This window comes from Podarcis erhardii, assembly GCF_964252035.2.
Source record: "Podarcis erhardii genome assembly, chromosome: 4".
NCBI classification, from domain to species: domain Eukaryota; kingdom Metazoa; phylum Chordata; class Lepidosauria; order Squamata; family Lacertidae; genus Podarcis; species Podarcis erhardii.
Window position 1 is genome coordinate 100,723,758 of NC_138508.1, and position 13,585 is coordinate 100,737,342.

Here is a 13,585-nt window from a genome sequence, read left to right on the forward strand (position 1 = left end):
CTTGCCATGCCACTGCCACCGCCGCCACTGAGGAGGAGAGGTAGGAGAGCACTGGGAAGGCATGGACACGTGGCTGAGCTCAGGCCCGACCCGAGCCTATTCCACGGCAGCTAGTGCTCCAAGAGAGCAGGCCCAGAGGAAGGCCACGCGACAGAGGAGACCACAGAAGAAAAGGTATTACTTATTAATTTTTTTAAAAAATAACTTTTTTAATAACTTCTTTTTTCTCTTAAAAAAAAAAAAGGTGTCACCGGATTCTTTGAAAAATATCTGGTAACTTTATTTTAACCTGTCCTGTGCTGGGAAATATGGTTTCCAGCCCTGCCTTCATTAAGAATGTGGAGAGGCAGAAGTGAGGTTCTGGTTTGGATCTGCACTGGTGCCCACTGGTTTCACAATGTTCTCTCTCTGTTTCTCCGCAAAAGAAAATAACAATCTAGAAAAGCATTAGGAAGAGTGCCGGATGGATTGCAATGCTGTGTTTGCACCATGCTGACCTTGCAGTTGCCTTCCTCCTCCCCAAATGAGCACCATCAACCCTCCTGAGAAGTTAGCATCTCCACCATAACATGCCACCAGCTACTAGTGTCACTGGGTTCTAAGCTCTGCAGGCTTGCAGTAAGCTCACCTTGCTCCCAGGTGTTTTGAAATCAACAACTGTTACAGACTTCAGTTGCCAAAATCTCCTTCACATAGTAGAGTGAAGTGAAACCTATGCAAGACAAGTTGGGGGCAGGGGCTACGGTGTTAAAATGTTTTCAAATTTTTAAAAGCAAGGACCTGAGGATGAGAGTCTGTTAACCTTTGCTTTTTTTCAAAATGATCCTTCATTGCTAGTCATTGCTTCTTAGGTAGTTTCTAATATGTTACTTTCATCACTCTTCTCTCGCTTTATTCTGCCTCCATTTTTTATAAAAGGCCTTTTAGCAGAGACAAAAAGTTAATAGCCACTTACAAAGTCCATCAGCTGCTGAAGTGTCTTCTTAATAATAGCTTTAAAATTGTTAGTATTTCTCGCCTCATTTGGGAGGGGGGGTTTGCCTTTTCCATATTTTTTTTTCTGGGGCATTGCTCCTAAAAAAATTTTTTTAATGCAATTGTAGGGCTTTACTTCAAAACATCAAAATCAGTATATTTATTTTAAAAGTGAAGCCTCAGCTTTCCTTCCTTCAACTGGTGGCAATAGTAATTGAAACAGCAATTCATTTTCCCTTGTAGAACTGATGGGTGTGAATTGTGCCAATCAGCTCATCTTGCATAAATCTTTGCTGTTTCTTCTTTTCTGTGTAATCTGAAACACAATTATACTTAGTTCAAATGCAACTAAATGTAACTTTAAAGTTGTGAAATGCCAAGGTAGGAAGGAATCACCTTTAACATTCAATTAATTACTTTTCTTTCCAAGAGCTACAAACTATTTATTTAGTTTTCTTCCCACTCAATCTCAAGGGTTGAGCATGGATTACGTTCTGAGTTGCAAGCTTTATTTAATTGAATCAGTGCATTAATTGAAGCTCAGCTGATCCTCACTGGTGCCAAGGAACTCATCTCACTCATTAGGTTACATCTGATTGAAATTGCAATGTAATGCAAAGATTTCACTGTTTTATTTCATTACAGCTTGTTATAATTAGGTTGAAGCCTGCCACCTAAGGAAGTTTTTCTTTTCTTGATTTCTAATCACTGGTTAGGTCAGTCACTAGATATTGAAGAATTTTCAGCGGGGGCAGGCAGGGAGTAAGTAGCAAGGACAGGAGAACATTGAGGTTTCAACAGACGACAAGAATCCAAATACCTTTTAAATCAATCAATCATTTTTTTATCCTTCCCTTCCTGCCAAAGAAACTCCAGTCAATGAACAACAAAGCAACAAAACAATACATAAAAAACCTGAATTAAAACATTAAAAACCTGTCTCACCTTTAATAAATAGAAGGTAGTCAAGGGTTTTCCACTCTACCACCATTTAAGAAGTCTTGCTGCCCTTTCAAGTAGCGGCTTGGCTGCTCAAAATGGCCTGTTGGCACCACAGAAATTCAGTCAAGCAGTTAAGCTCACCACAGGAAGCAACTGTGGTGTTTACTAGGCAAACAGAAACACAGATGCTATAATCCACACTATTTACAGTTGCTACACAGCTTTACTCTCTGAGCCCAGAGAGGGTTCTAGTTTACAAAGTCCTTCCTTAGTCCACACAGCAAGTGCAAAGCCCGGTTGCTAAGTTCTGCAGCTGCCTTAGCTCTCTGAGTCCAGAAGTCTTGCAAGTTGTCCAGCATCCCTCAGACAAGCTCTTCACAAAGTATTCCATGCTTTCACAAGATCATTCCATCAGTCTCCCATCTCCAACAGATTTTCCTGTGCTCCCCGACTATGAATGCTGTAACTGGAGTTCTTTTCTTCTTTTTTTAAATATTTTTTTATTAAGGTTTTAAAGATTACAGAAAAAAAAGAGAAAGAAAGTAATAACAATCAAGGGGGGGGGAGAAAAAACAATACATATATATATATATATATATATATATATATAACATCATCCAAAAACCATAAAACAGAAGAAAAAAAATAAATAAAAAGCAAGTCAAACCTGTACATCACTTGCTTACATTCACTTATTCCCTTGACCTCCTCACACCTCCCATTTTTGTATTCTAATTCAATTTGTTATTTCAGCAAATCCTTCCAACCTTATTTTTATCTTAATAATTTGTCTTAATATACTATAATTTTACATTCTCTCTTTCACCAACTCATTTTTACTTCTAAAATAAAATAAATAAAGGATTCTTTATGTCTAAAATAAAATAAATAAAGGATTCTTTATGTCGTTTCTACTAAAACCACATAATTTTCTTTTCCCAACATCTTTCTAACAATCCTTAATTTTGCAATATTTTTGAAGATAAACTTTAATTTTTTTCCAAACTTCTTCCACCAACTCTTCTCCTTGGTCCCGGATTCTGCCAGTCATCTCAGCCAGTTCTATGTACTCCATCACCTTCATCTGCCATTCTTCCCGAGTGGGTAGATCTTGTGTCTTCCAATACTTTGCGATGAGTATTCTTGCTGCTGTTGTGGCGTACATAAAAAAAGTTCTATCCTCCTTTCGCACCAATTGGCCGACCATGCCCAAGAGAAAGGCCTCTGGTTTCTTCTGGAAGGTATATTTAAATACCTTTTTCATTTCATTATAAATCATCTTCCAGAAGGTCTTAATCTTTGGGCATGTCCACCAAAGGTGAAAGAATGTACCTTCAATCTCTTTACATTTCCAACATTTGTTATCGGGCAAATTATAAATTTTTGCAAGCTTGACTGGTGTCAAGTACCACCTGTAAATCATTTTCATTATATTCTCTCTTAAGGCATTGCATGCCGTAAACTTCATACCTGTGGTCCATACTGTTCCCAGTCAGCCATCATAATGTTATGTCCCACATCTTGTGCCCATTTGATCATAACAGATTTAACCATTTCATCCTGGGTATTCCATTTCAACAGCAAGTTATACATTCTTGACAAATTCTTAGTTTTTGGATCTAACAATTCTGTTTCCAATTTTGATTTTTCCACCTGAAAGCCAATTTTCTTGTCCAGGTTATAAGCCTCCCTTATTTGGTAATAATGAAGCCAATCTCATACTTTATTTTTTAGTTTGTCAAAACTCTGCAGGTAACTAGAGTTCTTTCCTACCCAGTGGTACATGCAGGTTTGCCCAGCAACACAGATAAGACAACCGCAAAATGCTTGCAGCCGCATTTTTTTTTGGGGGGGGGGACGACGACATTTCTGCCAACTCATTGTGAATTAATTATTTTTCTCACTTTTCATTTTCTTTTTTCCTCAAGAAAAATAGAGTGTGTGTGTGTGTGTGTATATATATAAAGTATGAGATTGGCTTCATATAACATAAACTATTTGTATATACAATATTATGTCATTTGTATCTCAGAAACTCATAACAGTCCTATAGCTCATTCTCCCTGAATATCTCACCTAAAACAGCTCACCTTTGTTTTGGAACAATGGGGAATTAAGCAAGCTCTTTCTCCATACTTCCTTGCTCTCCTCTCTCTCTCTCTCTCTCTATATATATATATATATTCTGTTTTACAATTTTAAATACTCATTTTACATCCTTAAGAGATCAATGACTTCCTTTCTTCTCTTTCCGTGGTTCATTTTACATATCATAAATCCCTGCATATTTTGCAAAAGCTATACCATTCAGTATTCCATTATTGCATCCACCAAAACTTATTTATACTGTTGAATTTATCTTAATGCTGCCAGCATTTTCAGCTGTACACAATTATTTCCCATATATTCAATAAACATTTTCCTTTTTAAAATAATTTATATTAAGTTTTTGAAAAAAATTATACATATAAAACAAAACCATGTCAAACATTAAAATACAGAGTTCTTTCAAACCCTTAGACCTCCTTCCCTCCCTCCATGGGTTCTATCTTTAAGATTAAATTTACTGCATTTTTTACCCTTCACTTTACAAGTGTCTTTACACCCCTGCCAAAGAATTTAACTGTTTACAGTGGTCTTTTAAATAAATTACAAATTTACTCCAGTCTTTAGAAATGTCAGTTTTGTCATTTCCGCATACTCCATCAGTTTCACCTGCCATTCTTCTTTTGCTGGTACTTCTCCTTCTTTCCATCTCTGGGCTAGTAGCATTCTCGTTGCCGTCGTTACATACATAAAAAGTTTTTTATCTTCTCTTGGGAACTCTTCACCTATTATACCTAGTAAAAAGGCTTCTGGTTTTTTGACAAATGTATTTTTAAATATTTTCTTTAACTCGTTATATATCATTTCTCAGAAAGCCTTTACCAACGTACATGCCCACCGCATATGACAGAAAGTGCCCTCTTTCTCTTTACATTTCCAACACATTTTAGAATTTGTTTTGTACATTTTAGCAATTTTCCCAATCTTCTTTAAACATATGTTCTTGTTCTCTTATTCTGTATGTTAAGCCTGCGAGTTGTTCATATTCTATCAACTTACGTTGCCATTCTTCTTTGGTTGGGACCTCGCTCGTTTTCCATCTTCGGGCTAACAAAACACGGGCCGCAGTAGTAACATACATAAATAACCTTCTTTGACACCTGGGAATTTCAGTCTGAATTATCCCCAACAGAAAGGACTCTATTTTCAGAGGGAAAGTACATTTAAACTTTTTTTTCCCAATTCATTATGGATCATTTCCCAGTATTCTTTTACTCTTTTACATGTCCACCACATATGAAATAATGTTCCCTCCACCTCTTTGCATCTACCACACTTACCTGATTCAGTCTTATACATCTTAGCAAGCCTACTCGGAGTTAAATGCCACATGTGAATCATTTTCAAGTAGTTCTCCTTCAAAGAATAACATGCTGTAAACTTCAAGTCACTTTTCCAGAGTTTTTCCCAGAGGTTAAAATCTATATTGTGTCCTATATCTACTGCCTGCATTTTGTTTCCCAGTCCAATAACAGATTATACATTTTAGACAAAAGTTTCTCTTTGTTTTGTAGAAGTTCTTTTTTGAATTGTGAGCTTTGGTCCAAAAAACCATTTTTTCCCCTATCTAATTTAAACATTTCGTGTAACTGATGATATTGTAACCAGTCCGTAACATGGCTCCTTACATTTTCCATTGATTTCAGTTTGCGTCCCACAGCAATTCCCTGTAAGCTGCCCACTGTTTGTCCATATTAACTCTCTTAATAGTAATAGCCTTGATAGGAGATAGCCACAAAGGTGTTTTCCTTTCCAGCTTTTCTTAATAAGGGCTGGTAACTGTTCCTGCACTGACTGTTCCATAACATTGGCAAAGCTATGTCTTGAATCAGTAGCAAAGCTTTTTAGTATTGATTGACCTTGACCTCAGTTTTTATGGGTACTGGCTGACAAACCAATCTGCAGATCAGATCAAAACTACACCCATATGAAAACTTAATATAGCTCCAAAATAAACCCCTTCATCACCTGCTATGAGCATCCATCATGACAGTGTGTAGACTTGGTCCAACTGTTAGCTATATCGGACTTTGCCAAGACTTGGAGCTTACACTGTTTGTGACATCATGAATGATATCAGGATGTTATGTTTGCATTCAACTAAGCTGTTTCCATGCCAACAGCAGTTGCCAATAAACTGCTGCAAGGAGGTAGCCATCAGCCTGACAGCTAGTTCGAGGTTTAATTTTGTTTTCATAACCTAAGCTTGAAGAGTGGTTACGTATATATATATATGTAACTTGAAAGCTGGCTTCTAGTACTTAAAATCAAAACACAGTGATCTGGTGAAACCAGGTGATCCAAAGAAAGGCGTGGTCTCACTTGCTGTGAGTAGGCTCAAATGTGATCTAGTTTCACAAACAGAATCTATCATAGTAATAGTGTTTATATTCAAGATAATTCCTTGGCTATATACAGTACATCCTGTTCTGAAGAGTTATTTATTATTTTTTTACTCATACCAGTTCTTTGTTTTAAGTGAATGTCCCTATAATATGAAAGCCCATAGATCATAATAATATTTTTGATGTGGTTTATTCTTGCATCTCACTGCATGGTTTAATGCACTTGCTTCGATGGGAAAATTCGGCTTAACACTTTGTCAATATTCTAACTCAACTGAAACCAAGGTTATTCTAGGACCAAAATACCTGGGATTAAAGTGGAGGGATCAGGTGCTTACAGAATGACGTGTTCTCCAAAAAGCACAGTAATTATAAATTAAGGTCCCCCAGCTCAACAGAAGCAGAAAATAGATTATGCAGACTCACATATTGTGCTTGCTTATAACTTAGCTCCAGTACATCCCCATGTTTTATCGGTCTTTCAGTCCCAGTTCTTTCACTGAAGATTAGGATACCGTGAGGTCAATAGCTAATGAGCTGCATAATGGTCCCCTGCTTTCTCTATATGTTGGATAACATAGAATAGTGATGTCCTAGTGATGATGAGTGGTATGGGCTGGGGAGTAGTTGATGAATTGAAGATGTATGGCGCCAAGAGAGGGTTGTCGCACTCAGGTCCTGTTCACAGGCTTCCCATAGGCCAGATCTGGTTGATCCCTGCGAGAACAGTTTGCTGGACTAGATGGGCCTTCAGACTGATCCAGCATAGCAATTCTTATGTTCTCTGGGAGTCACAAATGTTGGAGAAAATAATAATTTCATAAAACTGTATTTTCATGATTCCATTTTCTCTTGAGTCTGTGACCTAGATAAACTAAAAGGGCCTGTACCTGCCTTTTACAGTACAGAATGAGCTGCTTTAGGTACTGTACATAGTGAATGTCTAATCCAGAACACTGGAAAAAATAAACTGTTAGACTCTATGGTGGCCATTGTAAGCACAAAAAGAGAATCAGCTAGGCATGGCAATTGTGATTATTCTTGAATTGTTTTGTAGACGGATGAAAGAGAATATTGGGGGGACAGGAAAATTAGTCAAAGTCTTAATAAAGAAAGACACTGAAAAATGGTTATATGTAATCACATGATATTATGATAAGGGCTGATCTGAAGAGCCAAATGATTTTGATTGGTTCAGGATGATGACATTGGGTTGCAAGTATTAAGTTTGCTGTGATCCTTTGATTGGTGAATAGAAACGACATGTGTATTCTGGAAATGGATTTTTAAAAATTGCTTTGTATGGGGTTCTTTGCAGCCTCCTCCTTATTTTTGAGGCTGTCCCTATGCACATTTGCATTTCAATAAAGACCTATCTTTTCACTTGGAGCTTGCATCCTTTTCTTCTGGGTTTCTGTGAGTGTACGCTCCAGTCTGGAAACGCCCTTTTTAAATTTCTCCAACGCAAGTCAGGGGGCATACAGTAATAGAACTAGGCCATACTTTGAGAAAACATACTTAGGCTACACATATTCACAGATAATAGAAACTAATCATTCAGGAAAGATTTTAAAGTCTTGGTTTAAGAGTCATATATGTTGCTATTACTCAGTAAATGTGGCATCTTTTCTAGGGTTGGAAAAGACTACTGTACAATCTTTGCCTCAAAAGCAAAACAATATCCAAACTTTCAGTGGTGTAGAGGATCAATGGAATTGGACCACGTTGTGGTTTATTTCTGCCTAGAACTTGACTTCTGCAACTTGATCTTACAGAAGGCTGGTTACTGAATATCAACAGATGCTATGTGGCAGATCTGAGCATATTGATGCATTTTGTGAATCCCACGCTGTACCTGCACTGTACAACATCTAGACAACAGTTCTCAATATAGCATTAAAAGCATTGACAAAAGCTGTAGCTATGTTTGCTTCAATAATGCTTGTATAGGTGGCACAGTTCTTCAGGGGTTGAGTTGTATAAGCTTCATCTGCTGCTTTGTGTATATAATTAGGCTATATTGATGCCTATTTGTCCAGCCCTCAGTGGCTTTAAATCTCTGTAGTCTTCTATACCATCTATCCTTTTAAAGTGTTTTTCTCCTTTCTTCAAACTGCCTACTGTCCCATTGTCAAGCTTATCTTTTATTTCCCAGCTACATTCGTAATCATTGAAGTATCATCAGCGGTGTATTTCCTTCCAAATCTACATTTAAACTTTGTTTAAACTGAGCATGCTGTGCCTTAAATTCCAGTTCTAAATGCCCTATCCAGGTATTAAAGCTGCATTGAGGTGTTTTGTACTTAGATAATTGATAGCTTAAGTTCCTGGCTGCCTTCATACATGCTGTTTCTATGGGTTCATTTCAAGGTAAGGCCTCGTCAGCGCGAGTAATTCTAGGTTTGTTAGCTGAAAGCAAAACTGAATGTAATTCATCTTTTATTGTTGTGCGGTGTATTTTTATCTTCCTCCTCCAAAACGATTCACACAGTTCCAGGTATTTCAATTCAACTGAGAACTGTATGTAGTTGTTTAGGAGGGTGCCATGGGGTCTCTCTGTTTTCTTAAGTCTTCTGGGTCACCTTAGCAAAATGGAACACAAGGCAAACAGTTTGAATAGCAGTAGCAATTTCCCTAATTAAAGAAATAGCTAGAGTTGTCATATCCACGTGCCGTAGCTGTATGAAATGAGCTGGAAAGCATTAATTCTTTTACAAATTGCCTGACTAAAGTCAGGCTGTTTTGTTGCATTAGACGATACATCACCATATTCATAGCCTACACATGGCAACCATTTAGATTTGGCTTTTATGGAAGCTAAGCATTACTCACTGCCTTTGCTAAATAATTGATGCCCAAGATGTCGATCTGCGTAGCAATTTAATTCAGCAAGGTTTCCAACTCTAAATAAAAAAAAAGAGGTGAGTCAGGCCAGTTCAAAGACTTGGTTCAGATTCAAAGTTCTGTGAATGGAGGAGAACAGTTTATAGCACTGTTTTAGAGATTCTTAAGAGCTTGCACAAGAGGACAGACATCACTATAACAGGTAGATTTTGCAGCATTGTTTCAATTGCATAGGTTCTTGTGAGAATGGAATAAAATCCTTGCAGAGTTTAGTTGTGCTTGCACTGTGCTGGAGTAAATGCAAGGAGTAAAACAGCCCTTCCATTTGTGGGAAAAGACATTTTCTGCACCTTTTGCTTTCATTACATAGTATGTGACTCCTTGGTACCAGGGAATGGATGGCAGCCCACAAGGGACTGCAACCGCCGACCACCCAATGCAGCCACTTTCCACACCTGAGTTTTACAGCATCGTACTTCTTCTGCCCCAATCTGACATAAAAGTTGTCATGCGACGTAACTTACTTGTGTTTTCTTATCAATACTCTGAATTCAACTTTTACCAAATGGTAACCATACACCAAGAGTTTGTGGTAGGTGGTTAAGAGGGGCTGGCCTGTTGGTGAATGCATTTTCTGGGACCCCTGGCTCCAGCAATGACCCTTTATATCTCCCCAGACTTTTACCCTCACATATATATTTTTAACTCTCTGCTGAATACCGCCTCTTACCACTGAAAATGGCATTACTACATTTATTAGTTGTTGGAATTTGATCTGGAAATTATGAATTGAATAATATATTTCAAATAAAATAAATACCGGTATTCACCATTGACAACATTGCATAATTTGGCTTGACAACCTAATTTGATTTAATGACTTCATAATGTGGAACAAAGGGGGAACATGGCGTGGCTTTTCCATGGCAGCTCAGCTGTTCTATAAAGCACCGTTCTGTCCACTGAAGACTTTCAAAATGATTTGCTCATGCCTAGTATTCCATATATATTGTAGTACATATTCAACAATATTTTTCACAACATTGTATGATTCCTGTATACGTCCTACTGGGGGGGGGGTGAGGAGGGAAATACTAACAGAAGAGGGGGAAATTAGGCACTTTTGTGCGGGCAGCAAATAAAGGTCACTGTAACGTCACATAAACAAGGCTTTTAAACCAGCAGCTTCTCACATACTTTGATTATTTTTTAACTGCAAATTTTATTAATATTGTTCAAGAGAAGGCACTGCAATTCTGATTTATGTGACAGAAGACGGGGAGCAATCTTTTTCAGTAGCTTTAGCTTTGACATGCACTTATCTGCATGGTAAGCCTTAATAAATCCTGAGTGCCTAGTTGTTTATATCAAGCATTGTTTCCCGAACTAAAGTAAATAACGCAAATGGTCTCCAATAGATTGACTGCCCACAGAGGAATCTAACCTTTAAGATGATGTGTGGGGGGAAAGTGGTCATTTGGCAGGAAAAATTCCCTGCAGACGAAAGATGCCAGTATTAGCAAATGAATCCAAATGTTCAACAGATGGTAAACTGAATAGGGTACAGCTGGAATTTTAGTTCTTGTCTGGGGGAGGTGGGAACATAGAGGCAAAAATGCAAAGGAGGAATAATAACAAAGTTATCTTGAAACAATGGTGAAACAAGGTCACACTAAATCATATTAATAAGGAAGGTAACAGTACTCCACTGGATTAATTTGGTTTTCAAATTATGGTATGACCTTTGGGCATCACGTATGGCATTCTAACACAAGGCAATTCTTTGTTACAAGTTAGATTTCTCTCCAGTAAATTGTCTCAAAATTATGTTTGCATGAATATGTATTTTATATTCCTACATGCATACAAAACCCCAGATAGCAAAACATATACAAGCAGTTACGTTGGTTTGCCCTTTGAATCTGGAGCATGTAATATTAAATTTACCCTTGTTTTCAACTTAGGATTTACTAAATGATTTTAAATACATCAACAAGAAATATCAACATGGAATTTTAAATGGAGCAGGAAAATGTTAATCACTAAAAATATATGCCACCAGCCCACTTTTTCTTACTATTGCTCTCTACTGCTTAATGTCACATCCTTCATTGGTGGGAACCAGTTTTCAGTAAATATAAATTGTAATTAGTAGGCACATTACTTTGTTATTTTAATTGGGATTGAAACATAGTGTCCAAGATGCTCCTTCATTTCCTTTTAACAATGACTCGTTTCTTGTAAATTATATGTTTTGGGTGGTTTTTTGGGGGGTTTTTTTACAATTCCTTTAGTAGATCTGAGATTTTGTAATTTAATGCTATTTAAATATGATGTATTTCCTATATTTTTCCTGCTGAAGGTTTTCACTCTCTTCAAACAGGAGCAACTTGCAGCAAGTACGGGTACAGGAAACAAACAAACAATATGTTGTGCCTTTAAAAGCTGTGTAGCTAATGCAAATTAAACAAGGCAAGCCTTTTCTAGTATGAAAATACTAGAATACTATATGGAATACTAGAATACTATATTGAAAGCTTCACCAGTTGGCATTATGTCTGTCAGACATCTTATTACCTCTGTGAGGTCCCTGATTTACCTTTGGACCTTATACCTTAGCACAGCAGCTTGTAACGTTCTGATTGCTGGGGGTGGGAATGCTAGTTTGTTTTGCAAAAGGACAAACTTGAACTAGTTCCTTTTTGGACAGGATGAAACTAGTTCTTTTTTAAAATGAACCTTTCCGCCACATGGTCAACTGAAGCTTTTTTGATTTACAGCTCTAACTTTAATTACACCTAGTGAATCCTGTCCATTTCAGTGCAACCCCCTTTCAGTAACTGTTTTCACAATCTGAAGAAGCCTGAAATTGCATGACCTCAGTGCAGGGCAGCAGATACCATCACTGGAGGCAGTGGCAGAGCTTCATGCTCCAGCACCGGGGGGGGGGGGCGGAGAGCAGGCAGGGGCGGGGCTGGTGTGTGTCCCATGGGCAGGGCGCACCACCTGCAGGGGCGGGGTGCCCAGCGCGGGTGGGGGAGCAGCCGCGATGGCACCCTGGGGATTGCATTGCTGGGGGCGGTGTGCTCTCCCCGCACTCCTCTTCCTCTACCAGTGATTGGAGGGAAGCAGCTTGCAAAGCAAGGCCCCATATTCTGAATGATGGCAGGTGCAATCAAGGAAGGGGAGGAAGGAAATTCACTGCTCTCTGTGCCAGCTCCTCAAATCAGGGATATGTGTGTGTGCCATAACCTAGTTCTTCAGCAATCCTGGTTCCAGTCTGCTTTGTTGCTTCATTTCTAAAAATTCAGCTCCCCATTGTCAGGGAACTGCGTCTTTTCCTCCAAAGCGGCCCTTGGGATGATTCATCACTCTTCTGTCCCGAGTTGCTACTGCGGCATATATCTGAAGATATATGCACACACAAACATAGCAGAGTTCAAAGCAGAAGCTGGACTTGAGGTGTAGAATACTAAGCTAATTTATTATGTACAAGATCAAGTGTTACAGAACAAAGAAATCATGGGTCTTCTCTCCTTCTCATCCGAGAGAGAACAGAAAATGCAAAAGCATAACATAACGGAACAGTCTAACTCAGCTTATGTTCTCATGACTCCAACAGTGTGGAATGTCAACACAGACATGTGATGAAAACAATCACACATCAGCAGTGGGAAGGAATGAAATCCCAACACCCATATGTACTTGCTTATACTCCTTGTGTAGCTCTGATTGTTCAACACCACTTTCTCTGCCCCGCTGAAAGCTCTTAAATACACAGATCAAATAGATCTAGCTACCATACATCTCAAACCCCTACACTCTACCCCTTTCTTCTTGCAGGTCTGTTATAAAGCCAATGATGGAACAACAGGTTTTACATAGCAAGCACCTTATCTCTATGGTAACCCCATCATGGCCATGACAGCCTTCTTTAAAACAATCCTTGGTAAGAACTGAAAACAGAAAGACATGCTGAAGCTTTTTTAAAAATTCAGCACTTCCTGGTGAGGAAAAAGTTGCATCCTCTTTTTCTTACCTAGAAGCTACAAGTTGGATATGGAGACATCAGCCCTCCCTCAGTTAGTTATCTACTAAGCAACTGGTAGCCAGACAAAACTTCTGAAATTGGGGCCCCCGTTTAATTTATGAAAAATACTTCTATGTACCCAAAGTGCTGGTTTCTTAAAAAACATAAAAACACATGAAACTAGTGAAGATTCAGGACACCTCAACTCTAAATACCTTTGTCTGGACTTTTTGGAGGAAGCTTGAAGTTCCTATCAGTGACTCTTATAACTCAGCTATAAATATTTGGCAAGAAGAAAGTGTTGCAAGGCCTAGATGAACTCTGACAGAAGAGGAACATAAGT

The 13,585-nt window shown here is 38.3% G+C and overlaps 2 long non-coding RNA genes across 3 annotated transcripts; one reads left to right on the forward strand and one right to left on the reverse strand.

Moving 5' to 3' along the window:
- Positions 1-236: 236 nt before the first annotated feature.
- On the reverse strand, positions 237-6,100 carry LOC309339886. Of its 2 annotated transcripts, none has more exons than XR_014155613.1 (5): positions 5,992-6,100; positions 5,304-5,379; positions 4,633-5,163; positions 1,921-2,017; positions 237-1,074 (listed from the first exon to the last, which is right to left on the reverse strand). It is a non-coding gene; the product is annotated as an uncharacterized lncRNA (long non-coding RNA). The 2 variants fall into 2 exon arrangements; XR_014155614.1 differs by lacking the exon at positions 237-1,074 and adding an exon at positions 1,121-1,282 and having other exon boundaries at positions 5,992-6,098.
- Positions 6,101-6,127: 27 nt separating this feature from the next.
- LOC309339907 lies at positions 6,128-8,282 on the forward strand. Its single transcript, XR_014155643.1, has 2 exons — positions 6,128-6,318; positions 8,002-8,282. It is a non-coding gene; the product is annotated as an uncharacterized lncRNA (long non-coding RNA).
- The last annotated feature ends 5,303 nt before the right edge of the window (positions 8,283-13,585 follow it).